Source organism: Amblyraja radiata, chromosome 31 (genome assembly GCF_010909765.2).
Source record: "Amblyraja radiata isolate CabotCenter1 chromosome 31, sAmbRad1.1.pri, whole genome shotgun sequence".
In the NCBI taxonomy this organism is placed as follows: Eukaryota; Metazoa; Chordata; class Chondrichthyes; order Rajiformes; family Rajidae; genus Amblyraja; species Amblyraja radiata.
Genome location: NC_045986.1, coordinates 9,304,886 through 9,329,527, shown reverse-complemented (window position 1 = coordinate 9,329,527; position 24,642 = coordinate 9,304,886). Strand labels below are relative to the sequence as shown.

The following is a 24,642-nucleotide window of genomic DNA, read 5'->3' as shown; positions in this document are numbered from 1 at the left end:
CCGAGACCAGGATCTCTGGCGCTGTGAGGCAGTAACTCTACCGCTGAGCCACCGTGTATGTCAGCGGGGATTGAACAGTTAACTCAGGTAATTAGCTAGATCCCTCCCCAGGGCTGTGTATGTGAGTGCACCTGACTGCAATCCTTCTGCATTCATACCCAATCTCGACTGGTTTTGTTCAGACTCAATTTAACTAATTTAACCCGACGTCCTGCCCAGCCAGCCAACCCATTGGAGGAGGGCGCTGCTAATGGCCTCTGCTGAAGTGTGCTAACATGAGCTGTGGCTCGCTCATACGCTCACTGACGCTTCAATCACCCGCTCATGACGAATGATTACAGATATTGCAGGCACCGATAGATATCGCAACCACATGGAAACCAGGCTTCACTCCAACAGAAGCAGAAGAACAAACATCTAATGAACACGGGAGAAACATATCAAAAGAATATAACATGAGAAACGGCATAACTCAGTCATTCACACCAGCTACTTATTGACGAATTATGGTAACAGTAGACAACTATATTTATCACACCAATATTTGAAACGTCAGCTGCAATACTGGAACAATCTTTTCTCACACCCAATGGAATTTATTTAGTTGGGCTAAATTTATTGTTGAGCAGTATCACACCCCGATTTAGTAATCATTAACAAATATTGCACCGTAAACATCCATTAAGTTTCCTAATTAACGACGTATAAGCTGTTTGACGAGGCACTGCGTGGATGAGACAAGCTTGTGGGCGGTTCCGTTGCAGTCCTGGTTACTGATGAGCGTCGACTAAATCGCCAGTGTTGGCAGCCCGCCCGCCCGCCCACACGTGCTACAGGCAGAACGTTGCATTGGTGCTAATTTATTGCTCTGAAAATGAGCAAATGAGCGAGCGTTTGACTGCACTGGGGCCTGTACTCATTGGAGTTTAGTAGGATCAGGGGGGACCTCTCATTGAATAGAGAAAGGCCTGGATAGAGTGGATGTGGAGAGGATGTGGTTAGAACCAGAGGTCATAGCCTCAGAATGGCCTCATTCTGCTCCCATGACTCATGAACCGGGATGTGTGCTCATTTCTCCTACTATCCCACCTCCCTTTCCCCTTCTCCCATTCCCATCTGCCAATATTCCTTCCTCTGGCTTCAAGTTCTACGCCTCTTCACTTATCAAATAACATTGTCTTATTCCCATCTCAGGCGTTTGTCCACCTATTTTCCAATCAAGGCCTCCCACATCTGTCACAGCATCCACCTATCACTCCCTTGGCTTTAACCCGCCCACATTCTTTTACACCACCCACTACTACAATCAGTGTGAAGAAGGGTCCCGACCCGAAATGGCACCTACCCATGTTCTCCAGAGATGCTGCCTGACCTGCTGAATTGCTCCAGTACTTTGCTTCTATTTTGGCTCAAATATAGAGCAAAGTTTTGATCATTATACAGGACCTACCATTAGATCGGATGCATCAGCCCTGTCAACTCATCATTGTGATAAAGCTAAGATAGACACAGAATGCTGGAGTAACTCAGCGGGACAGGCAGCATCTCTGGATAGAAGGAATGGGTGAGGTTTCAATAGACAATAGACAATAGACAATAGGTGCAGGAGTAGGCCATTTGGCCTACTCAAGCCAGCACCGCCATTCAATGTGATCATGGCTGATCATCCCCAATCAGTACCCCATTCTTGCCTTCTCCCCATATCCCCTGACTCTGCTATTTTTAAGAGCCCTATCTAGCTCTCTCCTGAAAGCATCCAGAGAACCTGCCTCTGAGGCAGAGAATTCCACAGACTCACCACTCTGTGAGAAAAAGTGTTTCCTCGTCTCCGTTCTAAATGGCTTACTCCTTATTCTTACACTGTGGCCCCTGGTTCTGGACTCCCCCAACATCGGGAACATGTTTCCTGCCTCTAGCGTGTTCAAGCCCTTAACAATCTTTCAGGCCGAGACCCCTCCCCAGACTGAGTGAGGGGAGAGGGAGACACAGAGATAAGGAAGTGTAAGGTGTGAAAACAAAACAAAGAGGATGTTGATCAAGGAAATGTAGAATTTATCATTGTTAGCTAGGAGAAGGTAACAACAAAACAAACAGAGATGAAATGTAAATGAGGACAGTCAGACTAGCTGGAGAACTGGGAATAGGGGGATAGAGGGAGAGGGAAAGCAAGGACTATTTGAAGTTAGAGAAGTCAATGTTCATACCGCTGGGCGTGTAAGCTGCCCAAGCGAAATATGAGATGCTGTTCCTCCAATTTGCACTGGGCCTCACTCTGACAATGGAGGAGGCCCAGGACAGAAAGGTCAGTGTGGGAATGGGAGGGGGAGTTGAAGTGTTTGGCACCCAGGAGATCAGGTAGGTCCAGGCGGACTGAGTGAAGTAATGAACCTCTGTCTACATTTATTTGCAGATAAACCATTGAACTTTGAGAATGACCACATGAAGAATGAATGTAATAGAACAATGAAACACACCACAGAGCCACTCATAAAGCAAACGCCATGAACTTACTGATCCACACAGGACTCTGCGTTAGTTTGTTGTACCACCGCTCACCAGACTTCCCCTCCTGTCAAGAAACAAGGGCAAATGGTCAGAAGTTGCCAAGAAAGTGAATCAGAGGTCATCTTTCATCAGTCGTGGTTTGAAATGTACTACCTGAAACCCTCACAATGAGTGGCCTTTTCTGCCATTAACTTGTTCCTATAAAACTTATGCTTCTTCTCGCACTGCCTCACTTGCACCTCTCCCCCCCCCCCCCCAGTCCCCATCCCCGTCCCCCACCCGTCCCCCCCTCATCTACCCCACTCCCCCACAAGGTGGGGCATCTGGGATAAATACACTGAAGTTGTCACTTCAATGAGAGAGGTCACTCTCGGGAGGGAGGGAGGGAGGGAGGGAGGGAGAGAGGGAGAGAGGGGGAGAGGGGGAGAGGGGGAGAGAGAGACAGACAGACAGAGCAAGAGTGAGAGTGAGAGAGAAGGAAGGAGAGAGAGGGAGAGAGGGAGGCAGAGAGAGGGAGGGAGAAGGAGAGGGAGAGAAAAAAGCAATAAAAAGAGAGTTACTTAGCTCTTAGGGCTAAAGGAATCAAGGGATATGGTGCAAAAGCAGGAACCGGGTACTGATGATCAGCCATGATCATATTGAAGGGCAGTGCTGGCTCGTGGGACCGAATGGCCTCCTCCTGCACATATTTTTCTATGTTTCTATGTTTTTTTATGAGGGAATGGAGATGGAAAGAGGTGAAGGAGAAACAAACATACAGAAAAGATCAGAACGAGAGAGGGAGAGAGAAAAGAAACAGAGGAGAGAGTAAGAAAGACGGGCAGGGGAAGAGAGAGAGAGAGAGAGAACACTGATTACATCTCATTTCAGAATGTGATGGACAGTAGCCAAATAGAAGTTACCAACTGTTGAGAGAAAATTGTGATGATCTCTTCCATAGGAGACAGTAAGTGACCTCTAAGTACGATAACAGCACACACACACACACACACACACACACACACACACACACACACACACACACACACACACACACACACACAACACACACACACAGCACACACACACACCACACACACACACACACACACACACACGCACACACACACACACACACACCACACACACACACACCACACACACACACCACACACACACACACACACACGCACACACGCACACACACACACACACACCACACACACACACCACACACACACACACACACACACACGCTCACACACACGCACACACATGCATATATACACACACACACACACACACACTCCCCCGTGTACACTGCACTCACGTGCGTTGGGTACAATTTACAGAAAGTGTGTGAAAGTTTGCCGCCATATTTTCCCTCTGGAAACGTGTGAATGGATGTGTCAGGTTGGAGCAGCTGTTCGGGGTCTCCCCCAGAACTGAACAGTGCTTTGGTAAAACGCAACCCCCCCCCCCCCCAGTTCTCCTGCCTGCCACTCTGCTGTGGTTCGGCACTGGGTTGAAGCCACAGGGCAGGTGGGGAAACACCTCGTCCCTTCAAACACTCAAAGCTATTTCTCTCCCTCATCGTGAGAAGCCATTTATCTTTCTTTCCTCGCCCCCTGTGACATAAAGTGCGGACATTGCCTCTACTCGTGGATGCCGCAGCAATGACTACAAATATACGGCTGGTACACAAAAATGCTGGAGAAACTCAGCGGGTGCAGCAGCATCTATGGAGCGAAGGAAATAGGCAACGTTTCGGGCCGGGTCTGAAGAAGGGTTTCGTCTCGAAACGTTGCCTATTTCCTTCGCTCCATAGATGCTGCCGCACCCGCTGAGTTTCTCCAGCATTTTTGTCTACCTTCGATTTTCCAGCATCAGCAGTTCCTTCTTAAACACAAATATACGGCTCATCTCCGCGAGAAGGTGCAGGGGGTTTGGTCGGACGGTTCTGCGGCCTCAGAGGCTCGTCAATAAATTTCTCGTTCCTGTCTTTCTGGCTTGAAATTCATTACCTAATAAGGAGCGGGCTGCTTTCTAAGTTATTTCTAGTGTGTGTGTGTGTGATAATACTCTCTCTAGGATGCCTGGTCTGGCTACGGCTGCAACTCTGTAGATGCTGCGCTCACGGGGCAATGAGCAGCGAAATGGTGTCAAGGAAGCGGGTCTTGAAAAGTGCACTGGTTGGGCGACAGGTTGTGTAAACAGACCCTGACATCATGTATCTCCCCCCCAAGCCTCTCCCACCCCCACCCCTCCCATTCCACCTGCCCCCTGAATTCACTGTGCACTGTGTACAGCAAGTTCACCCGCCCTTGCTCCTGCGATGTAATAATAATAATAATAATAATAATGGATGGGATTTATATAGCGCCTTTCTAATACTCAAGGCGCTTTACATCGCGCCCCTGTCCCACTTAGGAAACCTGAACGGAAACCTCTGGAGACTTTGCCCCCCACCCAAGGTTTCTGTGCGGTTCCCGGAGGTTGCAGGTGGTTGCCGGAGGTTGAAGGTGGTTGCCGGAGGTAGCAGGTAGTGGAAGCAGGTAGGGAGACTGACAAAAACCTCCGGGAACCGCATGGAAACCTTGGGTGGGGCCAGAGGTTTCTGTTCAAGTCTCCAGAGGTTTCTGTTCAGGTTTCCTAAGTGGGACAGGGGCATTTAGCCGTGACTTTGGACATGGGACTTTTTCTCACAGAGAGTTGTGAGTCTGTGGAATTCTCTGCCTCAGAGGGCAGTGGAGGCCGGTTCTCTAGATGCTTTCAAGAGAGAGCTAGATAGGGCTCTTAAAAATAGCGGAGTAGGGGCTATGGGGAGGAGGCGGGAATGGGATACTGATTGGGGATGATCAGCCATGATCACATTGAATGGCGGTGCTGGCTCGAAGGGCCGAATGGCCTACTCCTGCACCTATTGTCTATTGTCTATTGACATGATACTGGGGTGGCTAATTCGGTTCACTTTAAATGCACAGTTGTTTCTGGCTGGTGGGAGCGCATTCTGCAGAGGTGGTGGCCCCATCTAATGCATGCGCTGCTGCAGCGGCGGACAGGTTGCGTGAGAGTCCCGCAAAGTAGCCCGATGCATCTGCATTACAGGTGGCCACGTCCCAAGTGATTTCTTCCCCCGTAGCATCGGGATGAAGATAACAGGAGCCTGAGAACCAGGTTGAAGAACAGCTTTTACCGGCCAAGCAGCAAGCAGGCACTTGGACCACATGGCACAAGCCCCAACCAGAAGTCTCCACTGCCACCGAACTGTACTGCTGTGGACTTTGGCTCGCACTATAGGTCTTGTTAGCCTGGGATAGCTGAACTTTTGTTGCAGGGGTTCCCAACCTTTGTCGTCCCGTTTACCCCCGGCAACTTTAATACGACATAAACAATGTTACTTCACTTATTTATGAACAACTAATGATGAACAGAACCAAACACAGTCAGTCAATGAGAAAAAATATGTACAGATCCAGAATCAACAAATGTAGCCCCTGGGTCGGCGTAAATTTGCCCCAGGTTTGGAACCCTTGGTTTATTGTATAGTTAATTTAGTTTAGTTTAGAGATACTCCACGGAAACAGGCCCTTCGGCCCACCAAGTCTGCGCCTACCACCGATCCCCGCACATTAACGCTATCCTACACACACTGGGGCCAAATTTTACATTTATAGCAAGCCAATTAAATTGCAAACCCGTAGGTCTTTGGAGTGTGGGAGGAATTATGTAATATGTAATATGTGATTCTGTTCCATTCTGTTTTGGAGTTTTTTTGCACAAATCCGCGAGCATTGCCACTTTTCATTTCACTGCACATCTCGTATGTGTATGTGACGAATACATTTGACTTGAAACCGAAAATCTCGGAGAAAACCCACGCAGGTCATGGGGAGACCGTACAAACTCCGTACAGACAGCGCCCATAGTCAGGATTGAACCCGGGTATCTGGCGCTGTGAGGCGGCAACTCTACCACCGTGCCGCCCGCATGGTTATCTTGTTGCATTTAACAATGTTGCATGTCATTGCACTGAAAACTGCAGCGCGGGAGAATGCCACTGTTCCTGTCCCGTGCATATGACAATTAAATTATCTCATCTCTCATTACCCCCCCCCCCCCTTCCCCTCCTCTGTCCCAGTTCCCCACACTGTGCCTGACTATTCCAAAGTACCCCAGTTCAGAGCCCCTTATTCAGTCCTCTGTGAACATTGCACATTTGAAACTCCGTGATAAAGATTCTAATTGGTGCCACGTTTAGCTTAATATTGTCACGTACCCATGCTAATACTTGCACATACTTATTGTTTTATTTCCCCCCCACCCATTAAAGTTCTAACTCTTTGCTCTGCAATCACATTTTATCATTCCTTCATCAATTTCTTGATTGTCCTTGCCGAATCGTATGAGTTTACTTCAGTTTAGTTCATTGTCACGTGTAGCGAGGTACAGGGGAAAGCTTCTGTTGCGTGCTAGTAGCCCTGTCCCACGGTACGAGTTCATTCCAAGAGCTCTCCCGAGTTTAAAATAAAAAATCAAACTCATGGTAAGCACGGAGAATGAACGTAGCAGGCACGTCGGAGCTCGGGGGGACGTCTCTTAGCGGTTCGTACCGCTAACGGCGGGTACTCGGGAAGACTCGCTAACGGCAGGTAAGCACGGGAAGACTCGTGAAGATTTTTCAACATGTTGAAAAATGGGTCTCTGGCGCTGTGTTGAACATGTTGAAAAATGCCCACGAGAGCCCCGAGTACCGACGAGCGGCCATTACCGTAAATCTCCGAGTTCGAATCAGGGCAAACTCAGGAGAGCTCTTGGAATGAACTCGTACAGTGGGACAGGTCTTAAATAACCAGTCAGCGGAAAGATAATACATGATTACAATCGTGCCATCTACAGTGTACAGATACATGATAAGAGAATGTTCAAGAAGGAACTGCAGATGCTGGAAAATCGATGGTAGACAAAATTGCTGGAGAAACTCAGCGGGTGCAGCAGCATCTATGGAGCGAAGGAAATAGGCAATGTTTCGGGCCGATACCCCGGAAATAGGCAAAGCTTTGGGCCGAAACCCTTGTTTCGGCCCGAAACGTTGCCTATTTCCTTCGCTCCATAGATGCTGCTGCACCCGCTGAGTTTCTCCAGCAGTTTTGTCTACCCATGATAAGGGAATAACGTTTAGTGCAAGGTAAAGCCAGTAAAGTCCGATCAAAGATAAATATAGTTGTAGGAGTAGAGATTTAAAAGAGTGGAGCGGATTATCGTGTGTGATTGCGGATCCACTTCTGTGACTAACACACAGTGGTCTGGGATGGGCGCCATCTTGAATCATGTATAGCCTTTTCTCTGACTGGCTGGCACACAAATTAAAATTTTTCACTATACCTCGGTACACGTGACAATAATTAAAACCTAAACTAAACGGTGGAAACTCTTTACCACAGAGTTTCAGATGGGCGGTGTTTACGGGGGAATTAATGGGGGAGTCTAAGCAGGACTACATTGGAAAAGTCAAGCCATTGGGTGATAAAAGGCACAAGATAGGTATATGGATGGGAAAGGAATGGAGGGTTATGGTCGGAGTGCAGGTAGATGGGACTAGGGGACAATAAGTGTTCGGCACGGATTTGTAGGGCCGAGATGGCCTGTTTCCGTGCTGTAATTGTTATATGGTTATATGATGGGGAGTTAAGGCAGAGGGTGTGGGGGTGGGGGGAGGAGGTAACCGGAGACGAGAAAATGCCATTGTCATACGAATGGGATGACTTTCAACCGAGGAGTCTGAGCTCCTCCATCAGTGGCCCAGTACCCAAACTCTGCACTTCCATAAGTTCACAAGTGGTAGGATGGAATTAGGCCATTCAGCCCATCAAGTCTACTCCATCATTCAGTCATGGCTGATCTATCTCTCCCTCCTAGCCCCATGCTCCTGCTTTGCCCCATTACCCCGACACCCGTCCTAATCAGGATACCCCTGCCATCAAAGTATCCATTGGCTTGGCCTCTACAGCCGCCTGAGGCAATGAATTCCACAGATTCATCACCCTCTGACTAAAGAAATTCCGCCTCATCTCCTTCCTTTAAGGAACGTCCTTTAATTCTGAGGCTACGGCCTCTGATCCTAGACTCTCCCACTAGTGGAAACATCCTCTCCACATCCACACTATCCAGGCCTTTCACTATTTGCTACCCTTCAGTTAAATTCCCCCTCATCCTAAACTCCAGCGAGTGCAGGCCCAGTGCCGTCAAACGCACATCACTGCCTCAGTCCCTCTACCCCACTCAACCCCTTTCAAAGTTCCTTCTTCAACCCATGTCTTTGACAGGAATGTTGGTCACCTTTCCTCCATGGTTTGGCAGAGAGCTGAGTAGTGTTGGCAACTTGCCAGATTAAAGACGCTCGTAAATATAAGTTATATCCTTTAATCCTCAAATACATATGTTCAGCATTTTGGAAGCAGGTTAGACGTTAACACCTTCATGCCTGATATCATTCTGGGAAAGTTGCCTGTAATTACATGTCTAATCAATGGTTTGGTTGATGAGGTCACTACACGTTTGGTGCATCAGATGATGGGTATTTTGATGGCAAAGACCTAAAGGATGTCCCGTTGCATAACATCATCATGTCAAAACTAATCCACAAGTCTCTCATTTAAACAGGGCACAGGGTTATAAGGACAGTTTCACAATTTTACCGAAGCCAATTAACCTACAAACCTGCACGTCTTTGGAGTGTGGGAGGAGACCGAGGAAAATCCACATGGAGTAAAAACTCTGTACAGACAGCACCGTAGTCAGGATCGAACCGGGGTCTCTACTACTGCGCCACCATGCTGTCCTCTCCAAATGCCTTTCACATAGTACCTGCCTCAACTACCCCCCTTCACAGCTTGTTCCATATACCCCCCACCAGCTGCCACCTCAGGTTCTTATTAAACCTTACCCCTCTCACCTTAAATGTGTGTCCTCTGGTTCGAGATTCCCCTACACTGGGTAAAAGTCAGGTTTACTATCTAAATGGAAAAGGGGAAGTACAATGGGATCTGGAGGTCCTTGTACATCAGTCTATGAAAGTAAGCATGCAGGTACAGCAGGCAGTGAAGAAAGCGAATGGCATGTTGGCCTTTATAACAAGAGGATTCGAATATAGGGGCAAAGAGGTCCTTCTGCAGTTGTACAGAGCCCTTGTGAGACCACACCTGGAGTATTGTGTGCAGTTTTGGTCCCCTAATTTGAGGAAGAACATTCTTGCTATTGAGGGAGTGCAGCGTAGGTTTACAAGGTTAATTCCCGGGATGGCGGGACTGTCATATGGAGCATGGAGAAGTGGAGCAGCTGGGCTTGTACACTCTGGAGTTTAGAAGGATGAGAGGGCATCTCATTGAAACATATAAGATTGTTAAGGGCTTGGACACGTTAGAGGCAGGAAACATGTTCCCGATGTTGGGAGAGTCCAGAACCAGGGGCCACAGTTTAAGAGTAAGGAGTAAGCCATTCAGAACGGAGACGAGGAAACACTTTTTCTCACAGAGAGTGGTGAGTGTGGAATTCTCTGCCTCAGAGGGCGGTGGAGGCTGGTTCTCTGGATGAGAGAACCTGCCTCCATTCAAGAGAGAGCTAGATAGGGCTCTTAAAAATAGCAGAGTCAGAGGATATGGGGAGAAGGCAGGATTGGGGATGATCAGCCATGATCACATTGAATGGCGGTGCTGGCTCGAAGGGCCGAATGGCCTACGCCTGCACCTATTGTCTATATTGTTAATATTATTTCAATTAATGACTGTGCAATAAAGATGCTGGATTTCTATCGGTTCCAGAGCAGTGAAGGGTGACACAGTGGTGGAGCAGGTAGAGCCACTGTCTCACAGTGCCAGAGACCCAGGGTTTGATCCTGTCCTCGGGTGCTGTCTGTGTGGAGTTTGCATGTTGTCCCTGTGACCTTGTGGGTTTTCTCCGGGTGCTCCGGTTTCCTCCCAATCTCACAGACGTGCGGGTTTGTAGATTAATTGGCCCTCTGTAAACTGCCCCGAGAGTGTAGGGAGTGGATGAGGAAGTGGGGAAACATGGAACTAGTGTGAACGGCTGATCGATAGTTGGCATGGTCTCGGTGGGCCGAAGGGCCTGATTCCAGGCTGTATCTCTGAATTAAACTCAACACGGGACGTCCCGGAACGGTTTACGACTGATGATTGTGGGAATAGCGGTGGGTTATTAGTGTTCAGCAAGATCCCACAGTCAACAGTGTGATGTAGATGAGGGCATCTCTGTTGGTAATGTGGGTCAGTGGATGGATGTTAGCTCGGACAATATCCAGCTGCTCAAGGTGCTTACGAAGAAGGGTGTCAACCCGAAACCACCACGTCACCCATTGCTTCTCTCCAGAGATGCTGCCTGACCCACTGAATTACTCCAGTTTTTTGTGTCTATCTTCGGTGTAAACCAGCATCTGCAGTTCATTCCTAAACTTTTTCCCATAGTTTAGTTTGGAGACACAGCATGGAAACAGGCCCTTCGGCTCAACGAATACCCTGGTGACCAGCGATCACTAGTTCTACCCTACACACACTAGGGACAATGTACAGAGGGGCCAATGAACCTACAAACCGGCACGTCTTTGGGAAGCGTGAGGAAAGCTGAGCACCTGGAGAAAACCCACGTGGTGACAGGGCGAGCGTGCAAACTCCACACATCCAGGCAGCACACACTAGTTCAGGCCACTCTTTTCTATCCAAGGGATTGGAAGAGCATTCCGCCAAAGGCTATTGAACTGTTTTATAAAGTGAACATCTTCCACACGCGGTCTAATGTGAACCTTCCCTGCTCTTGTGATATCTGTTTGTGGTGAAGTTCTCATGGCTTCTGTGCTGTACAGTAATCAATGGAGCCACTGACCATTCACTCAGTGTTCAGACTGGATACAGCAAGAGTATGGTTTCGCCTTGTGTAGGTTTTCTACTGAAACCTCAAAGGAAATGCACTTAAATATTCTTTATTGACGCTCAATAAAACGTGTTAGTGATACCTCCTGCACGGCACAGACTGGATACGTATCAGTACTTAGTGGGCAGATTGTTTTCAACAATAACAAGTTCCATAATATAATGTCTATCAAACAGCTACAAACCTCCCAAGTTGCCTTATAAGTAAGCACAAGATGAAGGACAACGGACAGTTCAACGTCAGGGCAGTGGCTGGGGAGGAGGTGGGTTTGAAGGAGCAGGTTTGAGGCCGAGAGAGAGACAGAGAGATGGATGAGGGACAATGTGGGGGTGAGAGTGTGAGAGTGTGTGAAAGAGTGTGACTGTGAATGTGCGTGAGGTGTGAGATGGCAAGAGGAGGGAGGATGCACACCATGCAAGCACACATCTGTCCATCTCATTACAGGTGTGTGCACAGCAGTCCACAAGTAGGTTTAAATTCCTGCACACACTCATCACAGTGTTTATCTGTGCATGTGTGTGTGTGTCTGTGTGTGTCTGTGTGTGTGTGTCTGTGTGTGTGTGTGTCTGTGTGTGTGTGTCTGTGTGTGTGTGTGTGTGTCTGTGTGTGTGTGTGTGTGTGTGTGTACACCTGTGTGTGTCAGTGTCATTTTGCATGTCTGTCTGTCTGTGCATGCATGTGTATGTCTAAGTATGTCTGTGTATGTATGTGTGTCTGTGTCTCAGTGGGCACATGCATGCACATGTGTGTGTGTCAGACTCTGTCTGCAAGTGTGTGTGCATGCACCTGCGTGTGCGTGTCTCTCTGTACGCGTGTGTGTGTCTGTGTCTCTCTCTTTCTGTGTCTGTATGTGTGTCTGTGTCTGTGTGTGTGTCTGTGTTTGTGTCTCTTTCTTTCTGTGGCTGTATCTGTGTCTGTGTGTCTTTGTGTGTGTGTCTGTGTTTCTGTATGCATGTGTGTGCGTGCGTGCATTTACTTGTGAGTTTGTGTGTGTGTGTATGTGTATCTGCGGTTCTCTGTCTGCGTGTGTGCGTCTCTCTGTCTGCGTGTATGTGTCTCTCTGTCTGCATGTGTGTGTGTATGTGTGTGTGTCTGTGTTTCTGTCTGCATGTGTGTGCGTGCGTGCATTTACTTGTGAGTTTGTGTATGTGTATCTGCGTCTCTCTGTCTGCGTGTGTGTGTCTCTCTGTCTGCATGTGTGTGTGTATGTGTGTGTGTGTGGGGGGGTATGCATGTGCCTGTGCGTGTCCCTGTGCACGCATGTGTGTGTCTGTGTGTACACTTGTGTGTGTGTGTGCGTGTGTGGGTATGTGTGCAGTGGGAGTGGGCTCTGCCAGCTCTCGTTGTCTGGGCCGCCGTCTGCAGAGCAGCCACTTGGGCTGGGTCCAGGGCTCGTGTGTGGAAGGTGTGTGCAGGGGACGCGCAGGTGGAGACGGCTGCAGGGGAGGAGGCGTCGCTGCTCGCACTCTGCTGCCTCTTGGGCAGCTGCCATGTGTGAGAGGGGAGGGGGGCGGGTCTGCCGGGGTTGCCACATGTGTTTAAGAAGGAACTGCAAATGCTGGGAAATCGAAGTTAGACAAAAAGTGCTGGAGAAACTCAGCGGGTGCAGCAGCGTCTATGGAGCGAAGGAAATAGGCAACGTTTCGGGACGAGACCTTCTGCTGCACCCGCTGAGTTTCTCCAGCACTTTTTGTCTACCTAGCCACATGTTTTTGCCGAGTCTGCTCGCACACCTCCAGCCTCTTGCAGAAGCAGCTCGCTGTCGAAGCCGCCCTGTAATTGTTTCCAGAGATCCTCGCAGGCAACTGTGGAGATGCAGCTCACAGCAAAGATGGCAGCTCACTTGTGCGGGCCAGCTGGCATGTACTTGATAATTAATTAAACGTGTTTAAATATACACTGAACTTGGTTAACAGCCCCGAGATGTAAATGAGGTAATTTGAACTGATACAAATTTTTTTGAACAACTCGGTTTTACCCTTCAAGACACTTCTCGACCCGAAACATCACCCATTCCTCCTCTCCAGAGATGCTGCCTGTCCCGCTGAGTGAGTTACTCCAGCGTTTTGTGCCTTTCTTCGGTTTAAACCAGCATCTGTAGTTCCTCTCCTCTCACAGGGTGGAAATCTGTTGGTGTTTGTTTAATCCTTGCGAAACTCTTGCCCAAAACCCGTCAAAATACTTAAAGGACGTGAGGCTTTGAAGGGATTTCATTTGCAAGTGAGCTGTCCTGTAGACTGTTATTGTGAAGGGTACTGGTCTATGATCATTCATTAGACAGGGAGCAGTAGTCGGGGGCTGATTTATGGTCTGTCAACAGACAAGTAGTCAAGAGTTGGCTATCTTTGTAAAGGAGTTTGTTCTGCAGCTGAAATGTACCCAACTCAAAGCAAACACATTGTTGGAACAAGCCGGTCATTGAAATGGTACTTCAGCGAGTGAAGTGAGGGGAGAGAGACAGAGGCACACGGGCTGTTAATAAATACAAGGAGCATCATGTCACATCGGCAGTGGCGGGTAGGGAATGGGCCTGAGAGGGCCACGGGAGCTACACCTCTGCCAGCAGCCACTACATCCCGTGGGCGTATTGAAGGAGGTGATTTATCCTGCCTCCTGTTCCCAGAAGTGCCAAATCCTAGTGGAAGTGACACGATGTTATATCCTACTCGGCATTTGTTCCAGTCAGAGGAGTTCAGTCTGTGGGCACTCGTGCCAGTGAGTTGTGTGGAAAGGGGCTGTGTGTGTGCGTGCGCGAGTGTGTGTGTGTGTGTGCGTGCGCGAGTGTGTGTGTGTGTGCGTGTGTGTGTGTGTGTGCGCGAGTGTGTGTGTGTGTGTGTGTGTGTGTGTGTGTGAGTATGAGTGTGAGTGTGTGTGTGAGTGTGTGTGTGTGTGTGAGTGTGTGTGTGTGCGCGCGCGCGTGAATGTGTGTGAGAGGGTGTGTGCGAGCATGTGTGTGTGTGTGAGTGTGTGTGTGTGGGCAAGTATGCGCGTATGTGACTGTGTGTCTGTGTGAGAGTGTATGTGTATGTGTGTGTGTGTGTGTGTGTGTGTGTGTCTGTCTGTCCACGTGTGTGTCTATGTGTGTTTGCGTGTGTGATTCTCTATGTTTCTATATATGTGTCTGTGCATGCTTGTGTACCTCTGTGTTTCTGTGTGTGTGTGTGTCGGTGTGCATACGTGCATGTATGTGTGTGCCTGTGTGTGTGCCTGTGCGTGTGCCTGTGCGTGTTTCTGTGCGTGCATGTATGTGTATGTATGTGCGTGTGTGTGTGTCTGTGCATGTCGGTGTGTGTCAGTATGTGCAGGTGTGTGTGTATTTTTGTGCATATGCATGCGTGCGAGTGTGTGTGTGTGTGCATGTGCATGTGTGTAAGCGCACATGCACACGCACATGCGCACACACATGTACACACCTGCACGCATACACACACACATGCATGCACACATTCAAACACACACACAGAAACATGCACACACATAAACTCGCACACACACTCACGGGAGTTTGTGAGTGTGTGTGTGCGAGTGTGTGTGTCTGTGTGTGTGTGTGCATGTGTGTCTGTGTGCGTGCGTGCATGTGTGTGCTTGTGTGCGCACATGTGCGTGTGTGTGTGTGCACATGTGTGATTGCGTATGGGTGTGTGTGCGTGTTTGTGTATGTGCGTCATGCGCGTGTGTGCACGTGTGTGTGCGTGTGTGCGAGTGCATGCATGTGTGTGTGCATGTGTGTGCATGTGTGTGTGGGCGCGTGTGTGTGCGCATGTGCATGTGTGCATGTGTGTGTCTGGGCGCGTGCGTGCGCGTGTGTGTGAGCGTGTGCATGTGCGTGTGTATGCATGTGCATGTGGGCGTGTGCGTGTCCACACGCATGTGTGTGTATTCCGGGGGCGTGTCCATGCCTCAGTGCTGACAGCCGTGTCCTTTGCCTGACAATGCAGCTCACTGTCTCGTAAACCGGAATGAAATAATTCATGAACAGACGATAAGCAGGTTAGTGGATTTACTGATAAAGGGGCAGATTGGTTTACAATTCCACAGCCAACATTGGACATTGGCCGAGGTGACCCTGGCACTGTGCAAGGCAACAGCAGTGGTGTACTCCCTGGTGTTCTGGCCAACAAAACTCATCACCACCAACACAACCGGTTGGCAATGCTGTTTGTTAGATGACAAGTGATGTTGTGAAACATGATCGACTACCTGGACTTCTTGAAGTACATCCTTGGCTGTTAAGCTCTTGAATCCCTTTGGGGCACCGCAGTCTATGATGGACGTTTACAAATGTATAGGTTGCAGAGCAGATGCCATTTAGTTTAGTTTAGTTTAGTTTAGAGATGCAGCAATGAAACAGGCCCTTCAGCCCATCGAGTCCGCACCAACCAGCGATCCCCGCACACTAACACTATCCTATACACATTAGGGATAATTTACAATTATACCAAGTATCTGCTTGCTGTATCTCCTGCATTATAACACTCACAACTCAATTTTTAGAGATACAACACGGAAACAGGCACTTCAGCCCACCGAGTCAATGCTGACCAGCAAACCCCCACACACTAACCCACACACACACACACACCAGGGACTATTGGATAGTGGAGAAGGACGTGGAAGGTGCTATAGAAACGCACGTCTTTCATTTAAAAATCCACGTAACAATTTCCTGCCTAGGTGCAATTTTCCCTCTGACTGATAAATTAATGATATTAATGAGTTTATTCATGTGAATATCTATTTATTAATGGATGATCTGCTCCATTATTTATTGTGGACACTGTTACATATTTGTTCAGCTCCGCACTTACTGACTATCCAAAATATTTAATAAAATTTTAATTTAAAAAAAAGAGCACTTTGAGATGTTTTTGGTCTAAGCACGAAACGTCAACTTTCAGAGGTTGAAGACAAAGGGGAGGTAATCGGCAAGGAAGCAGCTACTGATGTGTCGTTGTCATCGTTAATGTGCAGCCATCTTGTGACTGAAATGGTCACCACTGTGTTTTACATCAATCAGTGTGCTTCGCATCCGTATCTGAGGCAATGTGATATGGGCCACACAATACACTGTAGGATTGTTCAACCACATCGCATCTTGGGTAATGTGAGACGGGGTCAAGGTTAGAGCGGTCAGGTCACGGAGCCAAAGGTCAGAGCGGAGAAGTTCAAAGAGTCACAGGTCAGATTTAGAGTGGGGTCAGGTCAATGAGGCCGAGTCTTGCAGGACAATGCACTGGATAAAGGGCTGGCATGACCGAGTCAGTCAAAGACCAGGCTCCGTGCGGGATCATCAAAGGGCAGGGTCAACAGAGGACAGGGTCAGCGTGTCAAAGGTCAGAGTCAACGCGGGGCAGGGTCAGCGAGTCAAAGGTCAGGGTCAACACCGGGCAGGGTCAGCGAGTCAAAGGTCAGGGTCAACACCGGGCAGGGTCAGCGAGTCAAAGGTCGGGGTCAACACAGGACAGGATTCATCTCAAAGGTCAGGTTTGGTAGAGGACGGGTCAATGAGTCAAGGGTCACGTTCAACACAGGCCAGGGTCAGCGAGTCAAAGGTCGGGCTCAACACAGGATATGGAGTCAAAGGTCAAGTTTGGCGTTGGACCCAATCTAGGTCAAAGGCCATTTGTTGAAGAACTGGTTTAATTCAGGGGGACAGGTCACAGCGAAACAAACTGAAATCTCAAGGCCAGATACCAAAGAGTGATGTGAAAGTTGTGGGACAGGGTGGTGCTTTAAGTGCCTGACCTGTTCGCTGGGAGCGGTGCACAGTCCAGGCCCACGCAACACAGGGCAGTCACACACGGCATGCTGCTGCCAGCACCGCTGACAACCCAGGCCATACTCCCTGACGCCCGGCACCACATGACCCCAGGCAGCAACAGATCCCCTCTGTAGCCCACACCCCCCTCCCATAGCCACCAGGGCCCAGCGTGCCAATACCTTCCAACTATCCCATCACTAATACGTGATGCATCAGTCTGCTCGGACCGATCACATGTGTAGTTCAGTTTAGTTTAGAAATATAGCGTGGAAACAGGCCCTTCAGCCCTCCAAGTCTGCACCACCCAACAATACCCATACACTAGCACTATCTGACACACACAAGCCACAATTTACAATTTTATCATGCCAATTAACCTACAAACCTGTACGTCTTTGGAGTGTGGGGGGAAACCGGAGCACCCGGAGAAAACCCACGCAGTTCACGGGGAGATGGTACAAAACTCCGTAGAGACATCACCCGAGGTCAGGATCGAACCCGGGTCTCTGGCGCTGTAAGGCAGTAACTCTACCGCTGCACCACCGTGCCACCCCATATTATTATTGTTATTTTGCATTGGGGAGCCGCGCAGTTACCATCCCTGCACCATTCTGAGGATGACTGCATGTTTGGAGATGCAACCTGTTCAGTATCCCCAGCTCCCCCTGTCTTTCCCTGTGCCCCACCTGGATTCACTCCCGAATTTTCCTCCTCCCCTGCCCCCTGGCCTTTTCCACCTCTATTCCTTCCTCTGGCTTCACAACTCGTTCCCCTTCTGTCCTCATCTCACACCTCTGATCCCTTCATCTTTGGCCTTTGTCCAACCATCTACCCATCGAAACCTTGTATTCACCTCTCACTTTTTGTCTGCCCCCATCTCTTCCAGATTTCTCTCGCCTCCACAGTCAGTCTGAAGTTGAGTCCCGACCTGAAACATCGCCTATCCATTTTTAGTTCAGTTGAGTTTAGAGATACAGTACGGAAACAGGCCCTTCGGCCCTCCAAGTCCATGCCGACCGCACTAGCACACTTAAGGATAGGGTCCTTGTTCCAACTTAAGACATGTTTTACTCAATGAATGAAAGCAAAACAGTGCAACATGCAAAGCTTGGTGGGGGCATCTATTTAGTTTAGTTTAGTTTGGAGATACAACGCACAAACAGGCCCTTTGGCCCACCGAGTCCGTGCCGACCAGCGATCCGCGCACACTAACACTATCCTACACACACTAGGGACATTTTACACATGAACCAAGCCAATTCGCCTACAAACCTGTACGTCTTTGGAGTGTGGTAGGAAACTGAGATCTTGGAGAAAACCCACGCAGGTCATGGGGAGAACGTACAAACTCCGTACAGACAGCACCTGTAGTAGGGATCGAACCCGTGTCTCCGGCTCTGCAAGCGCTGTAAGGCAGCGACTCTACCGCTGCGCCACTGTGTCGCTCCAGATGTTTTCCAGAGATACTGATCTGCTGAATTACTCCAGCACATTGTGTCTTTTTTTCTCTCTCCCATTCTCCTCTGACTTGCTCACATTCTCAATTCATCGAGGATTTTAAAATTATATATATTAAAAAAAATAATTTAAACTTAGTTCAACACGGCATTCTCCCCAAAACATTCGTTTCATTCGTTTCGGGGAGAATGCCGTGTTGAACTAAGTTTTAATTTTTTTTTTAATATGATTTTGAAATTTCGGTTCTATTTAACTTAAATAAAAGGTTGATTTCCCCTCCAACGCTAGGCTCCAGCCCTCAGTGTTTAATATGTATGGTCAGTTTTCAGTAACTCTTCATTTTTATGTCTTCAAATCGGCGGATCATTTCATTTAATGAAAGATGGTTGACGTTTTTGTCCAATTAATATGCAAATTAAAGTGAGGATTTATTTGTGACATCTACATGTGGTAAAAGTAAAAGAAAACAAAAAAATACTGTTAGCGGAAGCCTTCGATGTCTTGATAGTCTGTCACACACCATTAATCAGCGTGTGCGCAGCCAGAACAGGGGCTGTGTTTAAAGAGACCGTTGCCGAGAAATGGTCAGCACTGTATAACACAGTAGATAATGGCACCATGGCATCCTCCCCTGTACCCGAGATTCACCTCTACTGAAGCCAAGCGCAGACAGTGTCGACGTTATATGCGCACTCCACGACCAGGTTTGAGTTTCTGGATGTACTTGCCTATGAGTCTCTTAAAGAAAGGGCTGGCACGACAGTCTCGTTTATTTTTAGTTTAGAGATACAGTGCGGAAACAGGCCCTTCGGCCCGCCAAGTCAACGCTGACCAGTGATTCCCGCACACTAACACCATCCTAGTACACACACTGGGGACAGGTGCATTCACGGTGGCAGTTCTGCAAGGAATGGTAATTAAAAGTCAGAAGAGCTGCTCCACCCTTGGATGGTGACCCATCTCTCCCTCCTAGCCCCTATGTAAGGGTTGGATAGACAGTCAAACCTAGTTTCTCAGCATCGGAATGGCAAAATACTAGCGGGCATAGCTTTCACGTGTGACGAGAGCGGGCACGTTGAAAGGAGATTTGCGGGGGAGGTTTTTCACGCAGGGGGTGGAGATTACAAGGAACGAGCTGCCAGAGGAGGTAGTTGAGGCAGGTACAATAACAACATTCAAAAGACACCTGTACATGGATAGAAATGATTTAGAGGGATATGGCACAAATGTGGGAAAATGGGACTAGCGTAGATGGGGCATTGTAGTTGACATGGACCTCAGGGCCTGTTTCCCGGATATATTACTTTATGATCCGATGAACCAACTTGGTTCTCAATCTCCGTCTAGTTGCCAGTTAGCCAAGATTGTCCACTCTCTTAGACTTTAGACTTTACTTTAGACTTTAGAGAGAAACAGGCCCTTTGCCGTCCGAGTCTGCACCGACCAGCGATCACCCTGCACACTCACCTACACACACTAGGGACAATTTTTTGTTTACAGCCAACCAAAACAAACTAACCTCCAAACCTGTATGCCTTTGGAGTGTGGGAGGAAACAGGAGCACAGGAGAAAGCCCATGCGGTCACAGGGACAACGTACAAACTCCATATGGACGCCACCCGTAGTCAGGATCGAACCCGGGTCTCTGGTGCTGTACAGCAGCAAAGTACAGTCCAGGTTTTTTGTCGAGGTATGAGTTGATTTGCGCCATGATCAGCCTCCGCTCGACCAGCGATCCCCACACATTAACGCTACCATACACACATTAGGAACAATTGACACTTATACCAAGAAAATGGAAGGTAGACAAAAATGCTGGAGAAACACAGCGGGTGCAGCAGCATCCATCGCTCCATAGATGCTGCTGCACCCGCTGAGTTTCTCTAGCATTTTTGTCTACATATTTAGTTTAGTTTAGAGATACAGCGCGGAACCAGGCCCTTCGGCCCACCGAGTCCGTTCCGACCAGTGATTCCCCCCCGCACACTAACACTATCCTACACACAATGGCGACAATTTACATTTAAACCAAGCCAATTAACCTACAAACCTGTAGGTCTTTGGAGTGCGGGAGGAAACCGAAGATCTTGGAGAAAACCCACGGGGGGATCATGCAAACTCCCTACAGACAGCACCCGTAGTCGGGATCGAACCCGGGTCTCTGACGCTGTAAGGCAGCCACCGAGCTGCCTTTTCAGTTTTATAAAAGTATTTGCAGAGCCTGCGATTTTACCTGTTGGATTGGGAGCAGCAGATCTGCCTTCTCAGGCGTTTTCTCAAGGTTAAGGAAGATTAAGGAGCAGCTAATAACCACAGTGCAAAAATCTACCACAGTGCTGCAGATTCAAACATGTACAAGTCCGCCACTGTTTTTCCGGCACCTTAAGGGCCTGTCCCACTTACACGACCTTTACAGGCGACTGCCGGCACACGTCATAGGTCGCCGAAATTTTCAACATGTTGAAAATTCAGCGGCGACCAAAAAGACGCTACGACTCTTTGGAGACCTCCCACCACCATAGGCTGTATGGTTGTGAGAGGTCTCCTATGGTCGTGAGAGGTCACCCGCGACATGTCGCCAGGGGTCGCCCGTATGGTCGTGAGAGGTCTCCAAAGAGTCGTAGTGTCTATCTGGTCGCCGCTGAATTTTCAACATGTTGAAAACTTCAGCAACCTATGACAGGTGCCGCCAGTCTCCTGTTAAGGCAGCCTCCTGTAAATTCTTAAAAGGGGTTGGTCAGGCTAGATGCAGGAAGATTGTTCCCGATGTCGGGGAAGTCCAGAACAAGGGGTCACAGTTTACGGATAAGGCGAAAATCTTTTAGGACCGAGATGAGAAAAACATTTTTCACACAGAGAGTGGTGAACCTCTGGAATTCTCTGCCACAGAAGGTAGTTGAGGCCAGTTCACTGGCTATACTTAAGAGGGAGTTAGATGTGGCCCTTGTGGCTAAAGGGATCAGGGGGTATGGAGAGAAGGCAGGTACAGGATACTGAGTTGGATGATCAGCCATGATCATATTGAATGGTGGTGCAGGCTAGAAGGGCCGAATGGCCTACTCCTGCACCTATTTTCTATGTTTCTATGTTTCTATGTTTCTAAAGGTCGTGTAAGTGGGACAGGTTCCAGAGCCTTTCTGGATTATCCATTGTGCCGGACCAACAGAGGTCGCAGCCTCCGAGCAGAGTGGAATGGACTTGAGATAGATATTGAGCTCTATGTTACGTCCAGCACAATATCACTTTTCTTCGAGGGAATATAAAGACACCAGGATACCTAGAAACAAAATCCAGCAACTGATCTCCATCTCACAACAGACCAATGCTTATTTAGTTTAAGAAGGAACTGCAGATGCTGGAAAATCGAAGGTAGGCAAAAATGCTGGAGAAATTCAGCGGGTGCGGCAGCATCTATGGAGCGAAGGAAATAGGCAACGTTTCGGGACGAAACGTTGCCTATTTCCTTCGCTCCATATATGCTGCTGCACCCGCTGAATTTCTCCAGCATTTTTGTCTACGTATTTAGTTTAGTTTAGTTTAGAGGTACAGCGTGGAAACAGGCCCTTCGGCCCACCGAGTCCGTTCCGACCAGTGATTCCCCCGCACACTAACACTATCCTACACACACTAGGGACACTTTACCTACAAGCCAATTGACCTACAAACCTGTGTGGGGGGACACTGGAGATCCCAGAGGAACCCCACGCAGGGGTGAACGTACACACTCCACACAGACAGCGCCCCTAGTCAGGATCGAACCTGGGTCTCTGGCGCTGTAATGCCCCTGTCCCACTTAGGAAACCTGAACGGAAACCTCTGGAGACTTTGCGCCCCACCCAAGGTTTCCGTGCGGTTCCCGGAGGTTGCAGGCGGTTGCTGGAGGTTGCAGGTAGTGGAAGCAGGTAGGGAGACTGACAAAAACCTCCGGGAACCGCACGGAAACCTTGGGTGGGGCGCAAAGTCTCCAGAGGTTTCCGTTCAGGTTTCCTAAGTGGGACAGGGGCATAAGGCAGCAACTCTACCGCTGCGCCACCGTGCCGCCCACTTATGGAAAAGCTATGCTGAGAGGTAACTCTGCAGGCTATAACACTGTGCTGCAGGCTATAAACCACCATTGCATGCACCTGGGTTGCATGACTCAATGCGGTGACAGGAAAAGCACTTGCTTCTTAACAGCAATCCTCGCATTAGGTTGTGCAAGTATCACTGTTCGGTTGCAAACTCCAACCTAGAACTCCTGGTGGAACAGGCAGTGTTCAGTGTACTGAAGTATTCAGGTTCTAGCTGTTGACCTTTGTCAATCCTTATCTGTGGCATTTTCGTATATACACTGTAAACGTCATTTGTCGTAACATTGCTTTATATAAAAACATATTCAACGTTAAACCTTTAAAATGGTGTTGATTTATGATATTTACTATCTGGGATTGGCAACACAATGGAGAAGGGAAGGATGTGTTCTTGAAACTCAAAATCATTCAGGAGTCTTGAAACCATGAGCGTTCAGTACATTTTAATTATCGATATTTGGACAAGAGATCTTCCAGTTTACTGATGCCCACCCCGGTCATTCCTTCTTCTCCCTGCTCCCATTCGGCAGAAGGTATAGAAGCTTGAAAGCGCGCACCACCAGACTCAGGAACAGCTTCTTCCCCTCTGTTATCAGGCTTCCTTCCATAAGCTAGGATACTGTCTGATTCACCTCTACCCCATTGCGGACATTGGACTTTGTCTCTGGAACTGATGCGCTACAATGCTGAGAACTATATTCTGCACTCTGGATCTTCCCCTTTGTTCCACCTTTTATGTCTGAGTCTGGCTTGATTGTATTTATGTATAGTATTATCTGATTTGATTGGATAGCATGCAAAACAAAGCTGTTCGCTGTACCTCGGTACACGTGACAATAGTAATAATAATAATAAACCAGCTGTTGGGTGGCAGCTGGATATTGATTTGCTTGAAGCATAATACGAAAAACAGCACAGTGCCAGAAACAGGCCCTTCTGCCCACAATGTCCATGCTGAACCTGATGCCGACAAAATCTCATCTGCCTGCACATAATCCACATCCCTGCATAACCATGCGCCTATCCAAAACTCTCTTAAATGCCACTGTCGTGTCTGCCTCCACCACAAACCCCGGCAGACATGTTCCAGCCACTCACCACCTTCTGTCTAACAAAACATCACTGCCCATCTCACCTTGAAACAATGCAGGGCAAGGAATTCTGGCTTCCTCATCAACATTCCTCCTGGAAGCAAAACCCACAAAAACCAGATAAACTAGTCATACTTTTCGCATTTAGACTTTAGAGATACAGGGCAGAAACAGGCCCTTCGGCCCTCCATATCCGCACCGACCGTGCTAGCACCATCCTACACACTAGGGGGACAATTTGCAATTTTACCGAAGCCAATTCACCCGCGTGGTCACAAGAAGAACGTGCAAACTCTGTACAGCACCCGTAGTCAGGATTGAACCCGGGACTCTGGTGTTGTAATGCAGCAACGCTACCACTGCGCCACCATCCATGGCCGACCTCTGTGTGTGATTTGTGTACCAAATTGACTGACGAAAGATAACAAGCTGCAATTAAGGCATGAATCTCCCCCCATCGCCATCTCATTGACTGATGGCATGCACCTGCATGCAATGGTGGTCTAGGGCTCGCCACATAGCAGTGATGTTTTAAAGAGACAATGCTGGTTTACATGCGGGTCAGGCAGCATCACTGGAGCAGATGGATAAGCGACTGCTTTGGGTCCGGGACCCTTCTTCAGACACTGCTGCACAACAGTTGGTACAAAATCCCAGCTCAAAGACGGCATCTTCTGCAGTACATCTCTCCCACTGCGACCCACGTCTGAAGAAGGGTCCCGACCCGAAACATCACCTATCCATGTTCTCCAGAGATGCTGCCTGACCCTTCCGAGTTCCTCCAGCACCTTGTGTCTTTTGTTCTGGCAGCAATGTTTACCTGTTAACACTGTCT

General features: G+C 48.6%; 1 long non-coding RNA gene across 1 annotated transcript in view; it reads right to left on the bottom strand.

The window, feature by feature from the left end:
- Positions 1-2,420: 2,420 nt before the first annotated feature.
- LOC116990319 overlaps positions 2,421-24,642 on the bottom strand; it is a 155,747-nt gene continuing 133,525 nt past the window's right edge. Inside the window, exon 3 of the long non-coding RNA XR_004416517.1 lies at positions 2,421-2,569. This is a non-coding gene — a long non-coding RNA (uncharacterized LOC116990319). The remainder of the gene's footprint in view (positions 2,570-24,642) is intronic.